Raw genomic sequence first — 22013 nt, 5'->3', positions numbered from 1 at the left:
ATGGCTCCTACCCTTCAAAAAAAATTCAGCAAGTTCTTTGCTCCCAAATCCAAAATGTCCCCTCCTGAGAGTCACCGTATGCCTAAACTACAGTTAGCCGCCACGTTTGGCATTACTGTAGTGAGGAGAACTCAATTTAGAGGGTGCATGTCAACAGAAGCTGAGCACAATATATGGCCAAGTAAAATAGCATTTGCCATCCTACAGAAAAAGCATGGTGTAAATGTCACAAAGTAAAAATCACCTGTAGGACCAAATTAGTCACTGCAGCCCTAGATGAATTAAAGGGGTTTTCCGGCTTATTTTGACTTTTTATTATTTCCCTATTGGGCTTCATTTGGGCAGGTAAGTAGATGGTGACCACTTAACTGCCCTACTGTAAGCCCATCTCCCCCAGCTCAGAGCGGTCATGTGACCGCTCCTGCCGCGATTTTGCTGCTTCCGGTTCATGTTAACATGGGCAGGACCAGGTTGACATGCAAATCTGGGAACAGCATGTTGCCGCCCTGCTGGGCGGGTACAGTGCGTGGAGTCCCCGCCCCCCTTAACTGCACCCTCCCACATATTCCCCCTCACCCATACTCTCCTCGCAACCTCCCCTGGCACTGCTGTGGGACCCCTGAGCTGAGGGGGATGGAGCTGGCGGCGGCTGCCCACAGTGTCACCGCCAGCATCGGGCCCCCTGCTTAGGATCGCAGCGCTGCTTGTGCAGTCTGTGTCCTTCTCCCTGCCAGCCCCGCGGCTGCTTGCACTGCAGTATCAGCAGCTTCTCACACTGCAGTGCAGGCAGCCGCGGGGATGACAAGTGTTGCTGTCAGGAAGTTAGAATAGATCCTTACCTGCTGTGATGATCTGCTCTCCGGACGTCAGCACTGTCACTGACTTCCATTGCCCGCCGCGTTCTCACATCAAGTCTTGTGGGCGGCCCGAGACTAACTAGCGGTGACGTCACGGGCTCCTGCGATATTGCTGAGAACGCGGCGGGCAATGGAAGGCAGTGACAGCGCTGACGTCAGGAGAGCAGGAGACCGTCACAGCAGGTAATGATCTCATCTAACTTCCTGACAGCAGCGCTAGTCATCCCTGCAGTGACCTGGGCTGACCTAATGATGTTAGCTCAGGTCACTGCACTACTCTCCCAGCCAATGGGGAGCATTCTGTTCTTCATTGACTGGGACGCTGACTATTGTATGGATAGCCGTGGGACCCCCTTATTGAATTACGCTGGACCCGGATTTGATTGTTCTTTTCAATAAATTGGTGAAAGTGGGAATGTGTTTGGGAGTGTTTTCTCAAATAAAATTTGTGTTTTTTTGTTTTTTTTATTACTGACTGGGTGTGATGTCAGGTATCTGATAGACGCTTGACATCACTAACCCCAGGGCCTGATGCCAGGTGACATTACACATTTGGCATCAACCCCATATATTACCCAGTTTGCCACCGCACCAGGGCAATGGGATGAGTTGGGGCAAAGCGCCAGGATTGACACATCTAATGGATGCGCCACTTCTGGGGAGGTTGTAGCCTAGTTTTAGGCTGGGGAGTGTCCAATAACAGTGGACCTCCTTCGTCTGAGAATACCAGACCACAGCTGTCTGCTTTACCTTGGCTGGTGATCCAATTTGGGGGGGGGGACCCCGTGTTTTTTGTTTTAAATCATTTATTTAAAATAACAGCATGGGGTGCCCTCTGTTTTGGATCACCAGCCAAGGTGAAGCTGACATCTGCTTTGCAGGCTGCAAAAAAGATATGGGGGACCCCACGTAGTTTTTTGGGTTTTTTTTATTTATTTTTTGGCTAAATACAAGGCTAAGCACCTTTCAGTGCCACATGAAAGTCACTAAAGGGTGCCAGCTTAGAATATGCAGGGGGAGGGGGGGGGGGGTAGGACATTGTCTGTTTTGTCATCTATCTAACCCTCTGAATGAATGAATGAATGAATGAATATATATTCATCTGTCTTTATCTATCCATCCATCTCTATATCTACTCATCTATTTATCTTTCTTGCTGCTTCTGCTTTTTTTTTTTTTTTTTGCAGACCATAAAAACGGAATGGTCATGTGAATGTAGCCTACATGTGTACCCTATGGGGATAGGAGTCGGTGCAGAACGATTGTGTGTGGAGGGGGTCGGTACAGAGCGCCGTGTGTGGGGGGAGGGTTGCAGAGGTGTGTGTGTGGCAGAGCCCAATATATCCACCCTCCTTGGTTACGGATCCTGGTCCTTTAGTGTTGCTAACAGCTTAAGCCAATCAAAACCCTAGGAACACTGCCCACTTTAACCTACCAGACACCATTGGGGGGCCTAAAGGGAATAGAGCCACCCACATGGAGAAGGGGAGGGGGGGGGGAGATGAGGAAAGTGACAGTTGAGTTGAGACAGTGGAGTGGAGAGGAGTAGTGGTAGCTCTCACGAGGAGAGACCATGGAGGAGAGCTCCTGTGTACTAGGTGGCAGACGTTTGGAACCCCGGTCGCAGGGGACAGTGTCAAGGGGCACAGACTGCTGAGGAGGGCGGCCTTGAGCGGTCACTAGGCAGGGGCCAGGGCACGATGGGGTACGTGGACCCTAGGTCGGAAAGTAGCTTCACACGTTCCGGTAATTTACCCGACGGGGAGAGGGAGAGAGACTTAAAGTGTCATCCCCAACCCGCTCCAAAACTGGGGTACTAGCGCACAGATGGGATAGGACTTTCCCACTACAGTCCAAAGAAATCCTACGCGTGAACTCAAAGCAAGCTCACTCCATTAGCCATACGAGTGAGCGGGACCCAAAGAGTTTTATACCCATGGGTCCAGAGACGAAGGTGCCAAGGAAAAAGTCACAAGCTAATGGCAATACCAAGGGCATGGATCCAGGCGTCCTCCCTACAGGCTGCAGTGGCAATCAGAATTCTTGTTTACAAGCTGTTGGTCTAGTTATTCGGGGACGGAGTGAGTACATTGGAAACCCCTGTTCCTATCCGCAACGGCACCTAAACACCATACCAATCATCGACGGGCCCCGGAACACAAACCCCCTACCCACGGAGGGGGTTAAACATCAGGCTGCCACACCATTGTCACCAGGCTTCCCAATGGCAGCGGTGGTCCCTCACATTACCACTCATAGTGGGTGACGTCATGAACTTTCCAAAAAAAAAACAAAAAAACAAAACCCTGTACATATCCCCTGCTTTTTTTTTTTTTTAATAGTGTCCAAACGGACCCCCCGGATCCGGAGACCCCTCTAGCCACCGCTACTCAAAACCCGGCGGTACACATTCACTTCCTGTACTGCGCATTAGGACACGGACACACACACACACACACACACAGTGCGTTTCCCCACCCACCGACCGTCCTGTCGTCTGATTGGTTGAAGTCAGATGTGCCCTCAGCCTGTTACAGTGTGCCTGCAGTCATTACAGCTCAGGTCATTGTCTACACTCACAGCCGGCAATTGTGTTCTATGGCCGCTCACTAAGATGTAGCAGAGCTGGAAGCGGCATGGGATCTCTTGTGGATTATGCTGACCTGCAGGGTGTTTGGGTTAAGTGGTGAAATTTTTTATTTTATTACATATAAAAAGATTTTCTTTGTGTTTGTACTTCTGTACCCCTCATCACTAACCTAGGGTTTAATAGCAGCTGTTTGCCACCGCACCAGGGTAATCTAGAAGAGCCAGTAAAGCTCAAAGATTGCCACATCTAATGGATGCGGCATTACTGGCACCCAGCTGGCTTTATCGCAGCTAAATATCAAAATTGGGGGGGTGGGGGTTTGTGGGAAACCACACGGCTTTTTCTTTTCTTTTAATAAAAATATAAAAAGCCACATGCGGTTTCTCTTAGGCCGGAATCACACTTGCAAGAGACTCGCTCGAGTCTCAGGTTGCATCACCTGGCACAGCCGCCCACTGACAGGAGCAGGTCGGCCGTTGTGTTTCTATCTACTTGCACGCTCCTGCCAGGAGAGTGTGCAGCTGCCAGGTGATGCGATGCAAGTCCCTCGCACGTGTTACTCTGGGCTTATGTTGATACACAAACACCAATAAAGCCCGACAGTGGGGGGCTGAAGCTGCGGGCATTATCTGTGCTGGCATCAGAATACAAGGACCCTGCACAGATAAATTTATTTTTATACCACCATACTGACTCACAGAAACTTGCTCTGCTTTCCTCACCCACCGGCCGTCCTGGCACCTGTGATTGGTTGCAGTCAGTTGACACGCTGCCACTCCGGGTGGGGGCACGTCTAACTGCAACTAGTTACACGCGTCGGTGGGCGGGCAAAACAGGAATTTTCAGTTGTCAGCTCCGGAAGGGAAAGCATGACCCAGAAGCAGCTTGCCGCCATGGCACAGCCTCGATGTGTAACGCCCCTGGACTATCAGGTCGTCACAGGGTACTGCACACGCTCTGTTACCTTCGTGCAGTATTCAAATCCCTCATGTTTATGGGTCCACATCTTACAGTGCTGCCTCCAACAGCAAATCAAATCCTATGAACACCGTGCCCCACACCCACGGGTGGCTTAAGCGGAATAGGGTCGCCCACCTAGGGGTCAGGAGAGTGTCAGTGAAGACAAGTGAAGTGAAGGAGTTGGGAGGTGGAGGAAGCAGGGAGCAGTGCCTCTTGAAAGTAGCTGTCTAGGTTGCAGGCGGTGTCTGGGCCTAGAGGAGTCGGTCCCCCGGTCACAGAGGGTTGAGACAAGGTGCCTAGGACTTGTTAAGAGGACAGTCAGCAGCCTGGTCCTATCTCTGATCTGGGACCAAAGGCACAGCGGGGTACACAGACCCTAGGTCGGGGAGAAGCTTCAGGCAACCTGGCAATTAACCTAACAAAGAGCCTCATGGTTATAGCTTAGAGTCTCATATGGGCAGCACCGGACCGGGTATGATATTAACCCTCCAGTGTGACCCAGAGACAGCACACTCCAGGAGCATGTCAATAAACAAGAGCACTAGGAGTATTGGTGCAAAAATAGAAATTTATTATAGGGATCAATAAATAACAACACGTTAGACAAGAGACGTTTTACAAGCAAGTTTGAGGGAATAAATACCTGGGTCCCACAGACCACACTGAAGGAACTTATGTGGAATCGATATACAAGAACTTATATATCGATTCCACATAAGTTCCTTCAGTGTGGTCTGTGGGACCCAGGTATTTATTCCCTCAAACTTGCTTGTAAAACGTCTCTTGTCTAACGTGTTGTTATTTATTGATACCTATAATAAATTTCTATTTTTGCACCAATACTCCTAGTGCTCTTGTTTATTGACTGGCAATTAACCTGCAGAGAGCAGCGCCTCTATGTACTGTTCCCACTAGCTCAGAATCGGGGTACTAGCGCAAAGAGGCAGATACACATACGCAGCCCAAAAAATCCCAAGCGTGAGCCCTGAGAGCAGGCTCCCACACTTGGCCATAGAGGGGAGCGGGGCTCGGCAAGTTCCAAACTACCGGACCACATCAATAAAATCTCAACTTTGTGCAAGGAGGCAGGTCTCAGTACACCAGGCAGCACTGCAGGGGACGGGACCCAGACGAGCTCCCCAAGAGAGGCAGCGGCACCTAAAGACTTTGTTTACCCAGTTGTCAGCGTCTGCTTACTGGCTGAGTGAGTACATGAGTGACCCCTGCACTGTGTCCCGTATCACCATCCTGAGTCCTGGGGCCTACCCCTACCTGTGGAGGGTAATAACACATTGCTGCCCCAATCCATCTGCCCGGGTACTCCCAACAATGGCAGCGGCGGTACTCCAGATTACCGCACACCACGGGTGGTGTCACGAACTACAACGCTCCTTTAAATATCCCATTTTACTTTAGAGTGTGGCCCTTAAGCACCCAGGGCTGGAGACCCGAGCCACAAACTGACACCATCCCGGATCTGAGCAGTTCAATCCGCTGTTTTGGCGGCACAGATGCACCGTGTGCGCTCCTACCCACCCCAATCCCTTCTGTGACGCCCTGGGCAAGCCAGGGGGTCACAGGTCATTGCACCACCACACCCTACACCCCAGTTAGGAACACCAAGGCTTACCTAAAATCCTTGTTGCCTTCCTCCAGGGGATGGTGTCCACACCAGGGGGTGGGTCAGGCGGTTGGCTCCGCCCACCGAGGAGTTCACAGCCCTGGAGGTGGGAAGAACCAGGCAGATAGAGCTTGAAGTAGAAGGAGTAAACAGTTTAGCTCAGGCAGAGCTTGAGTTAAGTGAGGGAAGTGAAGTGGTAGAGGAGCAAAGGAGTAAAAGTGACAGTGAAGAAAGCCTGAAGTTGGTCCGGGTGTGTGCCCCGGACAGTGACAGCAAGGTCAGCAGATGGCGGTGATAGTCTGCAGGGGGACTGCTCGGAGGTTGCTGGAAGGACCGCGGACGGGTAGTGACCCGGCGGTCTGGAGCAGTATACGAAGAACAGTCAGCACCAGGGCAGGGGCCTTTCGGATCCCGGCAAGGCTAGGAGTCGCCGTGAATTTGCCAAATCCGTCAGTGAAGGGGACGTCTGTCTCCTAACAACCAAGTCCCGATTGAAGCCAACAGCCCGACCGTGAACGGGAGACACCGCCACCGCCAGGGCACCAGTTTCCCAGGGCCAGCGCCTGCGGGCAAAGTAGGGCTCCTCCGGCCCATATCCAAGCCGGGGAGCGGGTAACCGGTTGGAACCCATCATCATCTTAGGTGCAGGAAAAAGGGACCGTCACCTACTGGGGAAAGCAAGTGCAGCCGTCCGTGGGAACAGTCTTTCCAGCCGTGTGTTTTACCGAGAACTGTGTCATCGTCTCAGGCTGAGTGAGTACCAGTGCCGCAAGGCACAGCGCTGCCCCAGCGTCCCTGCGCCCACCAAGCCCTGCATCCCCCACCTCTTCACTGGGCCCCGGGATCACCAACCCCTACCCACGGAGGGGCAACACAACAACTGGCTGTTCCATACCATCCCTCCCGGGATCCCCATACAGAGCAGCGGTGGTGTCAACAAATCACCACAACCGTGGGTGGCATCACGGACAATAAACAATCCCCACACCCAAAATCCCCCTTTCACTCACGGGCGAGGAGCGCCGCTCGAGTCCCCGGGATCCGGCCCATCGCTCGAGCCACCGAGCAGCGGCAGGCCGCAGCAGCCGCGGCAGCCGGACCCGAGCAGCAGTGGGAGAGCGCGGCGTCCCCTCCTCCGCCCGCGACAACTTGGCGTCACGAACAGGATCTTACCGCTCTGCCGTTGGGTAGAGGTGCGCCTTGTGACCGCCGGAGGTATCCGACTGAAAAATTTCAGAGGTCGCCATCTTTGGCGCGAAGGGTTCCCGCTCGAGCGTCTTCTCGAGTGGCAGAGGCGCGAAGGCCAAAGCCCCACCCCAATAGAGGAGGGGCCGAAAAGAAGCTAAGGGGGGACGCGATGGCGGCTGGCTGCATGTGAGAGCAGCTATAAAAGCAGGGACGCCAGGACTCTGCGGACATCTTGTTCCTGGGAAAAGCTGCCAGCAGCATGTGGATGCCGTCCCGCGACACCGTAGCCCCCGCGCCTGGAACCGCGGCGTTGGTGGAGATCCGGACCGCGCAGCTCTACCAACGGCTGCAGGTCAGGATGCAGCTCCTCATGGAGGAGTGGGAGACCGACATGGCGGACGTTATAGCAGCCGTGCGGAGACGCGAGGAGGAAGCGGAGGAAGGAAGGGAGGGTGAGTGACCCACGCCCCGATGCCCTTGAAGGGCCGGTCATCGCGGCTGCGGGACCCGGTCCAATCCCTCTCCCCCCGCTGCCTCCCTCGCCACCCATCTCTCGGAAGCCGTGACCCCGCCACTAGGCCCGCTACCACCGCAACCGGTAGCCATACCCAGCATCCCCGCCCAGGCGGGCCGACCTGCAGCCGGAGCCCGTAGTCGACCGGAGGTGTTGCCTTGGAAGGCTCCGAAAACCGCACCGGAGGTGTCTCCAGAGAAAGTCCCCGAGCCGGAGCTGATGAACCGTTCCGAGCCGGAGGCCCAGCTGCGGAAAGCCCCTGTGCCCATCCCCCACACCTCTGCTGAGGTAGCGCCGGGTTGTCGCTGCAAGGTGGCGCCCAGATCCCTGACAGTGGGCAACGTTCAGAATGTCCCGCGGGGCCCGACCCGTGCGCCGGAGCTCGCAGCAGCGCCGTATTGGGACAGGGAGCTGGTACCGCTGGGCCTGGAGATCGGTGAGAGAGAGAGAGGAAGAAGGCGGAGCTGGTGACCCGAGCAATTCGAGAGAAAGCGAGCCTCCGTCAAGCAACGTTCCGGGTCCGGGGCCCGCTGTACGAAGGGCAGGTGAGGCGGTTTGATGTCCGCCGGGTCTATGGGTTTATATATGAACCGGCCCTGGAGGCCGAAGTGTTTGTAGCCCGGCGGGATGTGAATGCCCACCTGCCTGAAGAGCATCCCGGCCGTAACCTAATGCCGGGCGACATTGTGCAGTACACCCGGCACTGTGGAGAGAGGGGGTGGTTTGCGCTGGACGTTAAGCTAAGGGGCAGCCAGGAGTCCCGAGTGAGCGCCGCGCCCCCTCCCTCAGGTGATGTTGAGGACTCTGAGTAAGGGCAGCGGATGCCCGCTGCAACCGTCCCCGTTGGGACCACCACTGAGTTTATGTTTGAAAGTTTAAAAATGAGAATGATTACCGAAGCTTCACCTGATTCTACCGTGATTGTGAGAAAACCGGCCGTTGCCGGCACAGTTGTCCCCGTGGGGACCGTTTAAAAAGCTGCATGGAGAACTTTCCATGGACAAGCCCATGAACTTGCAGGGCAACCACAAACATTAGTGGCTTGTAAATAAGTTGTTTTACCGTTACCGTTTCCGCCTCCGGAGAGGCAGGTTGGAGGGAGGGCCCTCAGCAGAGCAGGCTGGGGCCCAGCCACCACAGGAACTGGTGGCTACCCTCTGGAGGGGAAGGACAGATCCCGCTCGGGTAACTTGTGCTGGACTTGGGTCAAGGGGTGCTGCCTGGGTTTTAGGGGCAGCATCAGGGCCAGGTTGCTTGGGTGGGAGAGAGCGGAGACCGTAACCGTAAACCGTTTGTAACGTTTAAGAAATGTGCCTCCCGATGTGGGATGATGTCATGAGTTGTAATGTTACAGTTTACCTTTTTACATATTTTTCAGAAAATAAAACCGGTGTTGGACGGGCAGCCCGCGGACGGTCTGCATTTTGCTAAAGGGGAATGTGACGCCCTGGGCAAGCCAGGGGGTCACAGGTCATTGCACCACCACACCCTACACCCCAGTTAGGAACACCAAGGCTAACCTAAAATCCTTGTTGCCTTCCTCCAGGGGCTGGTGTCCACACCAGGGGGTAAGCCAGGCGGTTGGCTCCGACCACCAAGGAGTTCACAGCCCTGTAGGCGGGAAGAACCAGGCAGATAGAGCTTGAAGTAGAAGGAGTAAACAGTTTAGCTCAGGCAGAGCTTGAGTTCAGTGAGGGAAGTGAAGTGGTAGAGGAGCAAAGGAGTAAAAGTGACAGTGAAGAAAGCCTGAAGTTGGTCCGGGTGTGTGCCCCGGACAGTGACAGCAAGGTCAGCAGACGGCGGTGATAGTCTGCAGGGGGACTGCTCGGAGGTTGCTGGAAGGACCGCGGACGGGTAGTGACCCGGCGGTCTGGAGCAGTATACGAAGAACAGTCAGCACCAGGGCAGGGGCCTTTCGGATCCCGGCAAGGCTAGGAGTCGCCGTGAATTTGCCAAATCCGTCAGTGAAGGGGACGTCTGTCTCCAAACAACCAAGTCCCGATTGAAGGCAACAGTCCGACCGTTACGGAGAGACGTCGCCACCGCCAGTGCACCAGTTTCTCAGGGCCAGCGCCTGCGGGCAAAGTAGGGCTCCTCCGGCCCATATCCAAGCCGGAGAGCGGGTTACCGGTGGGAACCCATCGCAACCATCATCATCATAGGTGCAGGAAAAAGGGACCGTCACCTACTGGGGAAAGCAAGTGCAGCCGTCCGTGGGAACCGTCTTTCCAGCCGTGTGTTTTACCGAGAACTGTGTCATCGTCTCAAGCTGAGTGAGTACCACAGTGCCGCAAGGCACAGCGCTGCCCCCGCGTCCCTGCGCCCACCAAGCCCTGCATCCCCCACCTCTTCACTGGGCCCCGGGATCACCAACCCCTACCCACGGAGGGGCAACACAACAACTGGCTGCTCCATACCATCCCTCCCGGGATCCCCATACAGAGCAGCGGTGGTGTCAACAAATCACCACAACCGTGGGTGGCATCACGAACAAAAAACAATCCCCACACCCAAAAACCCCCTTTCACTCACGGGCGAGGAGCGCCGCTCGAGTCCCCGGGATCTGGCCCATCGCTCGAGCCACCGAGCAGTGGCAGGCCGCAGCAGCCGCGGCAGCCGGACCCGAGCAGCACTGGGAGAGCGCGGCGTCCCCTCCTCCGCCCGCGACACTTCCACCAACGTTTTTAAATCTCCGAATTCTGGTCTCCATAGACTTATATGGCTGGGAGAGGGGAGCCAGCACGATCTGAAATTGGCATGCATCATATAAAAAGTGAAAATTCACAGATTTATTCCAACTGTACTACAATAAAAAAAATGAGATTTTTAGCAAATAATTGATCAATTTTTTGAGCCACCCCTGCCAACGTCACGGCAAATCTCAATAGGGGGATCCTACTCTACATTCTGTATTTCATGTGCCATGCGGCCTCCTAGATAAAGTTAAAAGCAGAACCATAATAGAGCACACATACCTGTAACCTGTATATAACCGCTTCTATGTTGCAAAAAAGGCACTTGTGGATAGAGACCAGCCCAGGTCCCAGCATGTGGAGCAAGCTCTGCACCATACCAGGACTATATCAGAACTGATCCTCCCAGTGCCAAACAGCAACCATTGATAAAGGCAGACCAGATCCAAGATGGTGCTTAATTAGCATTGCCTGTGGAAAGGGGTGAGGTAACTGAATCTGAACAGCCACCAACAGGAGGAATACAAAGCAAACCAAAATCAGGCGTGCATGGCATGGTGGTGACCGGCCACCAGAATTTGTAGCATAACTACGACCAAACAGAGAGAGGGGAGCCAGCACGATCTGAAATTGGCATGCATCATATAAAAAGTGAAAATTCACAGAAAAAAATTGATCAATTATTTGCTAAAAATCTCATTTTTTTATTATAGTACAGTTGGAATAAATTTGTGAATTTTCACTTTTTATATGATGCATGCCAATTTCAGATCGTGCTGGTTATCTTTTTTTCCCAGACTTATATGGCTAGCAGATTCCAGGAGGGGATTGTTTTGGGGTTTTTTTTGTTTTTTTTTTAATTCAGCAGGTCCCAGTTGTTTGCAAGTTCAACCAGCTTTACTCATTGGTGATTGGCCCTTCACTTTGTATGCCTCATTTGAAAGACAAGGGTGTGCATGCAGTTGGCTGTTGAGAAAAATAAAATATCCAAAAATCACACCAAATCACTGTCCCCCAGCTGGGAGGATCTATGCTCCAGAGAAGTATAAAGCCACCACTCCTAATCCATAAGGCACCTCTTCCCAGCAGAACCTTCATGTGTGAAGATTTTTAGCCGAATTAAGCTTCCAGCTCAGAGATCTTCAAATCTTCATTAGACCCATCCAAAAAGTTCCCAGGAGACCACAAAGATGGCATCAAATTATGAAAACTTCAGTATGATCAATGAGCAGAACTTCGATTCAGCATCAAGGCTGGCCATTTATGGAATTGAGGACTATCAACCTTCAACCAATCCTTACTTTTGGCTTAATGGGCAACAATACACTTTGCAATCTTCATGGAGGTACCCAAGTTCCTATATGGCACCTTCTTATGGATTTCAGACCATATCTGCCAAAATCATCTGGATTCATTGGGACAGATCAGAGTTGGTTTTCCATAGCTTCTCAGGAGCAGCTTTTGAATATAGTAAGGCCTCCATTTTCTTACTCAGCTCTTATTGCTATGGCCATACAAAATACACCTGAAAAGAAATTACCCCTTATCCAGACATACCAGTACATGGAGGACAATATTCCTTTTAATAAAAAGCAGGATAGCAAAATTCTATTCTGCATAACCTCTTAATGAGAGCTTTAAGAAAATGCCAGGAAATGAAGATGACCCAGGTAAAATTATGATTGCTATCATTCTATATCTTATATATATTTTACTGTTGCAATAGTATAAAAGTCGCCCTTGATTGTAATTTTTTTTTAATTAGAAATATATGTCGACTTCTAAATATACAAAAACACTCCTGTTAATTCTTTGCACTTCTATTCATTGAGTTCTTACCCTCGAACTGCCTAAGTGTAGCCATGCATAAAACATTGTACAACCAAAAACATAAAAAAAAGCTTAGCAGAAAATTAATATATATATATATATATATATATATATATATATATATATATATATATATATATATATATATATATATATTTTACACATATACATATATTTTACACATATACCACACACATACAGTCATATGAAAAAGTTTGGGCACCCCTATTAATGTTAACCTTTTATAAACAAGTTGGGATCTGCAACAGCTATTTCGGTTTCATATATCTAATAAATAATGGACTCAGTAATATTTCTGGATTGAAATGAGGTTTATTGTACTAACAGAAAATGTACAATCTGTATTTAAACAAAATTTGACAGGTGCATAAGTATGGGCACCCTTATCAATTTCTTGATTTGAACACTCCTAACTACTTTTTACTGACTTGCTGAAGCACCAAATTGGTTTTGTAACCTCATTGAGCTTTGAACTTCATAGCCAGGTGTATCCAATCATGAGAAAAGGTGTTTAAGGTGGCCACTTGCAAGTTGTTCTCCTATTTGAATCTCCTATGAAGAGTGGCATCATGGGCTCCTCAAAACAACTCTCAAATGATCTGAAAACAAAAAGATTATTCAACATAGTTCAGGGGAAGGATACAAAAAGTTGTCTCAGAGATTTAAACTGTCAGTTTCCACTGTGAGGAACATAGTAAGGAAATGGAAGAACACAGGTACAGTTCTTGTTAAGCCCAGAAGTGGCAGGCCAAGAAAAATATCAGAAAGGCAGAGAAGAAGAATGGTGAGAACAGTCCAGGACAATCCACAGACCACCTCCAAAGACCTGCAGCATCATCTTGCTGCAGATGGTGTCAATGTGCATCGGTCAACAATACAGCGCACGTTACACAAGGAGAAGCTATATGGGAGAGTGATGCGAAAGAAGCAGTTTCTGCAAGCACGCCACAAACAGTCACCTGAGGTATGCAAGAGCACATTTGGACAAGCCAGTTACATTTTGAAAGAAGGTCCTGTGGACTGATGAAACAAAGATTGAGTTGCATGGAGGCAAAAAAACACGGCATTCCAAGAAAAGCACTTGCTACCCACAGTAAAATTTGGTGGAGGTTCCATCATGCTTTGGGGCTGTGTGGCCAATGCCGGCACCGGGAATCTTGTTAAAAGTTGAGGGTCGCATGGATTCAACTCAGTATCAGCCGATTCTTGACAATAATGTGCAAGAATCAGTGACGAAGTTGAAGTTACGCAGGGGATAGATATTTCAGCAAGACAATGATCCAAAGCACTGCTCCAAATCTACTCAGGCTTTCATGCAGAGGAACAATTACAATGTTCTGGAATGGCCATCCCAGTCCCCAGACCTGAATATCATTGAACATCTGTGGGATGATGTGAAGCGGCTGTCCATGCTCGGCGACCATCAAACTTAACTGAACTGGAATTGTTTTATAAACAGGAATTGTCAAATATACCTTCATCCAGGAACTCTTTAAAAGCTACAGGAAGCGACTAGAGGCTGATTTTTGCAAAAAGGAGGATCTACAAAATATTAATGTCACTTTTATGTTTAGGTGCCCATACTTTTGCACCAGTCAATTTTTGTTTAAATGCAGATTGCACATTTTCTGTTAGTACAATAAACCTCATTTCAATCCAGAAATATTAGTCAGTCCATCAGTTATTAGATATATGAAACTGAAATAGCTGCTGCAAAAACCCAAATTGTTAAAGAAAAACGGTTAACATTAATAGGGGTGCCCAAACTTCTTCATATGACTGTACATACACAGTATAACAGTTTATATATTCTATAAATTTTGTTTAAATGAATTGTAGATTAAAGACACACACACACACACACCCTTTTAAACTTAGTGTATCAGTAAAAACCCGTTTCCCACACATTTTGTTTTCTAATATCTTCTACTGTATTCATAATATTAGGTATCTTAGCACTATTATATTTGTATTTCTTTGGTTATATATTATATTATCTTTACAATGTTTAGGCAATTACTGGACCCTGGGTCCCAACTGCGAGAAGATAATGGACAAAGGGAATTTCTACAGGAGAAGAAAGCGCAGGTCAAAAGCCAACAAGACTGACGCTGTCACGGCTAAAGAGAAGAATGTCCTCGGCTCTAGGGAGGGAAGGTGGCGATAGCTTATCTATGGTCACCACATCATCCCCAGTGGTGGAAGCTTCCTTAGAAAGCTAGAAGGGCACATCTCTCCCTGGAAACAGCTCTACCCCTTATTTTAATAACTTTTATATTGATATGAATGCCTCCTTGGACTTCAGCTCCGTGAACAGGCCGGTGTCTCTGAGGCTGGTCAATGATATCTCCCAGCAGAACTTCCCTGCGTTAAGCAGTTTCCTCCCAAGCTCTGGTGGAACCATCCCCAGATTTGCAGGACACATTACACCTCAGAGATCCTTTCACAGACTCCAATCAAAGCCGTCAATTCCTCAGCCATTTCTACAGTGATTTCATCATAGACCACCTTATCTACTCCAGTGACGGCAGCAAAAAGGTAACCTCAAGAGCTAGGTCATTCCGGCTGCTGTTGAGATATCAATTTTTTTGGGCTGCTGCTGTTTATCATAAAGATTCTGTAGAATTTTTTTAAGCGTTAACTATGTACATTTAAAAATAAGGCAATATAGAATTCCACATATATCTATCAATTTAAGATTTTCCAAATAATCATTTAACAAAGAACAAAAAGTTTAACTAAGCTTTGCTATTGTTTGGGAAAGAGACACACACACACACATACCTTATTTCTTGTGAAGGGATAACATTTCAGGATGCCTCTTGCCACCATCGCAGGCCGAGGTGTAAAATATTAACTAGAGAGGTCTCTATACTGTCCCTTCATCTAATTGCACATTGTAATAAAGTCACTCCTTACCCTTTAGCTTAAGTTTTCCAAACTGAAAACCCAAAGTTGAATAATCTGTCTTGATATTGCAGTCCATGCACTCAACTAAATCTTGATTTCTATATCCTTCCTACACACTGTAGACTAAAATTTTACACAGTATTCTAAGTGAAAGCGCTAGAGAAGCTAATTACTTGTATAGGGGCAAAATCTTGACCATCTATGCCTCTTTTTATGCATCCTATTATTTTATCAGCCTTGGCAGCAGCTGCCTGGCACTGGTCACTAGAGTGGAGTTTGCTGTATACTCCTAGACCCAAGATTTTTTTCAGTGACAGTTTTACCCATCAGATCTTTTTGTAGTATATTTTTCAAAAAAGCATTAATACAAATGAAGCTTCTTAGTCCTTAATCCCCCCCTCCTCTCAGCACAGCACTAAATAAATAGAATAACCCCAACATAGTTTTAGAGTGCCTATAAAAGGTTTGCTTTTCCAGAGTACCCTCCCAGTGGGTTTTTTTTTGGCCTGTTTTCAGAGTACCCCCACAAAGCCCTTTTTCCCCCACAGCATTCTCAAATACTTTTTTTTTTCTTTTCCCAAAAGAGTACCCACACAGATTCTGGTGCAGAGTGCTTACACAGAGCATGTTTTGTGAGTATGCAGATAAAAGTAGTAAGAGGAGTAACCCAACGTTATCCCTCCCCAGAGCAGCATCCTGTCCCCACGCTAGCCAGAGCACCATGGCGGCATCACCCATATTCCGGCAGGTATATGTGACGCCCTGGACCCCAGGGGTCACAGGTAACAAGACCCACCACACCCCCATCCCTTGTGAGGACACACCAGTCACCCAAAAGGGAGACCCGATGCCTCCCTCAGGGCCAGTTGGACACATCAGGTGGGCGGAGTCAGGCAGAAAGGCCCTCCCACCGAAGAGACTACTGTCCTGAGGCAGGAGATACAGAGAGTTGGTAGTTAGAAACGAGAGGAGAGGAGGAGTGAGGAGAAGCTGTCAGGGACCCGGGTTGGAGCCTGGGATCCCCGTAACGTCAGGCAGGCAGACTGTGGTGGCCGCCTGCAGGATTACCGGTATAGCGACCGGCGGAACCGTAGGGACCGGGCCTGGGTTGGAGCCCGCCAGACCTGAACCGAGGAGTCAACAGCTAATCTGAGCACCAGTAACCAGGTACTCAGACCCCGTCCTAGCTTAGAAGACACTGAGTATAGGCAAATTCACTGATTGCAGTCTGGACCTCACGGGTTCATCCTCACCCAAAGTCCCGAAAGAAGGCAACAGCCCACCGATACCAGGTGAGAGCCACCGCCAAGGGCCAAACATCCGACGGGCCAGCGCCTGCAGGCAACCGAGGGCTCTTCCGGCAGCTAAACGCCGGGGGCGGGCTACCACTGTCCAGGCAGGGGAGCCAAAAGTCAAAACAAAAAAGGTGCAAGGGAAAGGGGCCACCATCAGCCTCACAAGGGACACAAGCAGCCGGCTGCGGGACCCGACCATACCCGAACTTTGGTTTACCAGTGACTGAGTGTGAATTAATAGTGAGTACACCAGTGCCATCCGGCACGACATTGCACCGCACCCGGACATCATCTCCTGTCCCACCGGGCCCCGGGACACACCGCCCCAACCCACGGAGGGGCTAACATCCAGGCTGCGCCCTCAACACCGATCCCGGGAGCCCCCTTCACTCCAGCAGCAGCGGTGGTGCATCCCGTCACCACGACCCGTGGGTGGCGTCATGAGCCGTCCAACGACAACGCGGCCCCCGGCTGCGCACCTCGTCCCACACCACCACACTGCCACCCCTTAACAGAGCGACGTGGCCCCCGGTCCGGAGGCGCTCGAGCCACCGACAACCTGAGCCCGGACCTCGAGCGGCTCTGCCCGGCAAAGGGAGCGGCCGAGCCCTCTCAGGGCGGTACATATACATAACAGGCCACATTGTGTGCCAGCTAGTCACAGCCATGTCAATACTCAGGAGTGCCAACAGCCGAAAAGTTTGTTGATTGGGAAATTAATGTGCACTATAAAGTTTGAAGAGTTGCAGCACAACCAAAGACTCCAGTGGGGTTAAAATAATGACTTCAACCATGGATGATTTCCTGGCGTGTAATTTGCAAACTGAGATCACTGAGTATTTCTTCTGTTTTGGAAGTTTAGGGGTCTTTAAATGGCACCCATAAACTAATACTAGAAACTGACCTAAAAACCAAATGGCTCTCCTCTTCTAAACCTTGTCGTGTGCCCAGATATATGTATGCCCTCAGATTGGGTATTGGCAAATGCAGGAGAATGTTATAATTTACAGGGTACTTTTTTCTTTGAAGCCCTGCGAAATATTGAACATTTAACCTAAATCTACGGATCATTTTAACATGGAATTTTTCATTTCCCAAAGCCCAATGGTACAGAAAATGGTGGAACACTTGTTATAAAAATGCTCATGAATTCCATGACGTGTACAGTTTCCAAAATGTGGTCAGTTACGGGGAGGGTTTCTGATGTTCTGGCACCTTGGGAGTTCTGCAAGTGTCACCTACAAATTATTACTGCGAAATTTGTGCTCCAAAAGCCAAACAATTGTTCCCTTCTGAATCCTGCCTTGTGTACAAATACAGGGTGGGCCATAAGTATGGATACACCCTGATAAAATGGAAGTGGTGTCTGATATCACCTTACAGATTGTGGCATATGTAAATGGGAGGGGCAAAACATTTGAGGCCGAGTGACGCCCATGGCGGCCATCTGCAAAGCCACCATTGAGTTCAATTTTACTTTTTTTTTTCAATGGGAAGGGAGTCATGTGACAAACACGTAGAGAATTGCACTAAAAACAATATTGTGCTCATTTATAACGTATCTTTATTCATTATCAAGTTATTGACACATTTGTGAGAGCAATGACCAAAACCCACTAAAGGATGAGCTAAAAGTGCTGCCCATTGTGTTGAATTGTCAATTCTATTCTCTTCTCCCACTCTTGACATACCGAGAGCAATACCGCAGATCAAGGATCCAGGATGTGAGGCACCTGAAACAATGGATACAGGAGGCCTGTGGTAGTATTTCCTCAGCAGTATTGCTCTTGGTGAGTCAAGAAGAGTGAAAGAAGAGAATTGCGTGGACAATTTAACACAATGGGCAGCACTTTGAGCACATCCTTTAGTGGGTTACGGTCATTGCTCCATGTCACAAACGTTTCAACTCGATAATGAATAAAGATATGTTAAAAGTGAGCACACCATTGTTTTTCTTGTGCAATCTTTTTTTCTTCGTGTTTGATGTGTCACATGACCCCATTCCCATTGAAAAAAGTAAAGTTGAATTCAAAATGGCAGCTTTACAGATGTCCGCCATGGGCGTCACCTGGCCTCAGATGTTTTGTCCCTCCCATGTACTAATATGGTACAAACGGTAAGGTGATATCAGCAACCACTTCCATTTTATCAGGGTGTATCCATACTTATGGCCCACCCTGAAGTAGTTTATGAAAATATTAGCTTTGGTCACAGCCCAGCATTAAAAAATTCTGGGACGTATCAGTGTTCAATTGTTCACTACACAATTAGATGAATGTGAGTGTAATTTCCACAATGTGGTTGTTTTGGAGGGTTTTCTACTTTTCTGGCACCTTGAGGGCTCTGACTGTTGCACCCACAAACTATACCAGACATATCTGCACTCTAAAATCCATTATCTCATACTACCCCTTGTGAGATAAACTGAGGCCTAAAGAAACATTTAAAAAGGGAAGAATGTAATTTTAATTTTTGCGTCCTAATTTTATACTCTCGAGAAGACAAAAAAGGTCATTATTGTAATGCAAGAGTAGTGATGGGATGATCGGACTGCAGGCCAGGAAACCTTATGCCAGACACTTTGCACTAGCCGTCATGCAACTGTACACCTTACAGGGTCGTGGTACTTTTCACCCGCCTTCCGGTCCTTGGTTGGAGGAAGGGGGGGGGGGGGGGGGAGGCGGTACACTTTGGCAGAGCTCTGTCCAGGTAATAGCGGGGTGGCTGGGCACAAAGGCCAGTTGGATCAAATGCACCAATACTAGTCTCTTCTACTAGATCCAAGGAGGCAGACTATACAATAATACGTTCAACTACTATAAAATTGGTATTGGTTCAGAGTCATCAGGCTGAGAAAGACAGAAGCTACGGGAAAGTGTATCAGCTGTTATGTTCTTGGTACCAGGCTGGAACGTTACGACAAAATCAAATCTGGAGAAGAGCAACGCCCACCTAGCTTGTCTAGAATGGAGTCTCTTGGCTGATTCCAAGCGAGTCAAGTTTTTATGGTCCGTGATAACTGACTTTATGTTTGGCACCTTCAAGTAAGTGGCACCATTCCTCAAAGGCCCATTTAATTGCCAACAGGTCACAGTTGCCAATGTCAGTTTCTCAGTAGCAGGAAATTTACGAGAAAAGAACACACACGGACGAAGATGAGTGGGAGACTAAGGACCTTGTGATAGCACCGCTCCCACTCAAACCTCCGAGGCATCCACTTCAATGATAAATGAACACTCAAGATCAGGTTGAGTCAGAGGAAAAACATTCCTTCAGCTTAGCAAAGGCATGAATCAACTCAGGCTTCCAATCTACCACATCCGCCCCTTTCTTAGATCAGTGAGCGGTTTGGCAATATTGGAGAAATTTCTAATAAATTTACAATGAAAATTTGCAAAACCAAGAAAACACTGCAGAGCTTTAATGGACTTGGGCTGCACCCATTCCTTAATTGGTAGTAGAGGCTTTGAGGGATCCATCCGGAGGCCTTATACAGAGAAAATTTAACCCAGAAAATTGGCTTCATCAGCAAAAACAATTCTCAAGTTTAGCAAATAAGGAGTTATCCCTGAGTTTCTGGACTACAGTGCATACATGTAGGGCATGGGACATGTCAGAAAAAAAAAAAAAAAATTAGGATGTCATCCAGATAGACCACCACAGATATCTCTGAAAATATTAAAGCTCTGAAAATCAGACGCCACACTACATATCCCAAAAGACAACTAGGTACTTAGTGTTCCTGTGGTGTGTTAAATGCGTTCTATTCTCCCCTGAGATCAAGTTTTGGGAACCACCAAGCTCTTTTGAGCTGGGTATAGAGATCGGGGATGAGTGGCAGAGGGTACTGATTCTATACAGTAACAGCGTTAAGTTCCTGATTAGTAGTAGTCTCAGGGGTACTTCACACACAGCGAGATCGCTACTGAGATCGCTGCTGAGTCATGTTTTTAGTGACGCAGCAATGACCTCATTAGTGATCTCGCTGTGTGTGACACTGAGCAGCGATCTGGCCCCTGCTGTGAGATCGCTGCTTGTTACACAGCCCTGGTTCGTTTTTTTATTGTTTCTCTCCCACTGATAAGCACACATCGCTGTGTGTGACAGCGAGAGAGCAACAATCCTGAATGTGCAGGGAGCAGGAGCCGGCATCTGACAGCCTGCGGTAAGCTGTAACCAAGGTAAACATCGGGTAACCAAAGTGGTTACACGATATTTACCTTCGTTACCAGCCTCCGCAGCTCTCACGCTGCCAGTGCCGGCTCCTGCTCCCTGCACACACTAAGCGGTGTGCGCTGGTAACTAAGGTAAACATCGGGTAACCATACCCGATGTTTAACTTAAGGGGTCTTTACACGCTACGACATCGCTAATGCGAACTCGTTGGGGTCACGGAATTGGTGACACACATCCGGCCGCATTAGCGATGCCGTTGCGTGCGACACCGATGAGCGATTTTGCATCGTTGCAAAAACGTGCAAAATCGCTCATCGGTGACATGGGGGTCCATTCTCAAAAATCGTTCCTGCAGCAGTAACGAGGTTGTTCCTCGTTCCTGCGGCAGCACACATCGCTCCGTGTGACACCGCAGGAACGAGGAAGCTCTCCTTACCTGTCTCCCAGCCGCTATGCGGAAGGAAGGTAGGCGGGATGTTATGTCCCGCTCAGCTCTGCCCCTCCGCTGCTATTGGACGGCCGCTCAGTGACGCCGCACGGACCGCCCCCTTAGAAAGGAGGCGGTTCGCTGGTCACAGCGACGTTGCCGGGCAGGTAAGTATGTGTGACTGGTCTGGGCGATGTTGTGCGGCACGGGCAGCGATTTGCCCGTGTCGCGCAACAGATGGGTGCGGGTACCCACACTAGCGATATCGGGACCGATATCGCAGTGTGTAAAGCCCGCTTTAGTTACCAGTGTCCGCAGCTTCCAGACGCCAGCTCCGTGCAAGCGCAGCATCGCTTCCACATCGCTGCTGGCTGGTCACTGGTGAGATCTGCCTGTTTGACAGCTCACCAGCGACCATGTAGTGATGCGGCAGCGATCCTGACCAGGTCAGATCGCTGGTGGGATCGCTGCTGCGTCGCTAAAGTGTGACGGTACCCTCAGACTTTTTATAGACTTAAGGAAAAAAAAAAAATCCAGCGCCAACTGGTCACATGGTCTGCTTGATAAAGCCCTTCTGCAGACTATCTGCTACATTATCTTTCATGGTCTGACGCTCTGGACCAGAAAGATAATACATTTTACCCTTGGGGAGCCAGGAATTAGGGACCAAATCTATGAGGCAGTCATGATCTCTGTGTGGAGGTAATTTTTCAGATTCGACACAAAGCACATCAAAGTCCCTGAATGCATGAGGTAAGAAGACAGGTTCAGCGCTAGTCAGGTAAATAGATAAATACATACATGTCTCCTTACAAACAGGGCTCCAGCATACAATCTCATCCTGGTGCCAGTCTATGACCGGGTTTTGTTTACGCAGCCATGGCATACCCAATACCACTGCTGCCATCAGGTTCTCCAGAACAAAAAAAAA

The 22013-nt window shown here is 49.2% G+C and overlaps 1 pseudogene; it reads left to right on the top strand.

The window, feature by feature from the left end:
* LOC142255882 (forkhead box protein I1c-like) overlaps positions 1-22013 on the top strand; it is a 44150-nt pseudogene continuing 22137 nt past the window's right edge.

Source organism: Anomaloglossus baeobatrachus, chromosome 1 (genome assembly GCF_048569485.1).
Source record: "Anomaloglossus baeobatrachus isolate aAnoBae1 chromosome 1, aAnoBae1.hap1, whole genome shotgun sequence".
NCBI classification, from domain to species: Eukaryota; Metazoa; Chordata; class Amphibia; order Anura; family Aromobatidae; genus Anomaloglossus; species Anomaloglossus baeobatrachus.
This window is presented reverse-complemented; position numbering and strand designations above follow the sequence as displayed.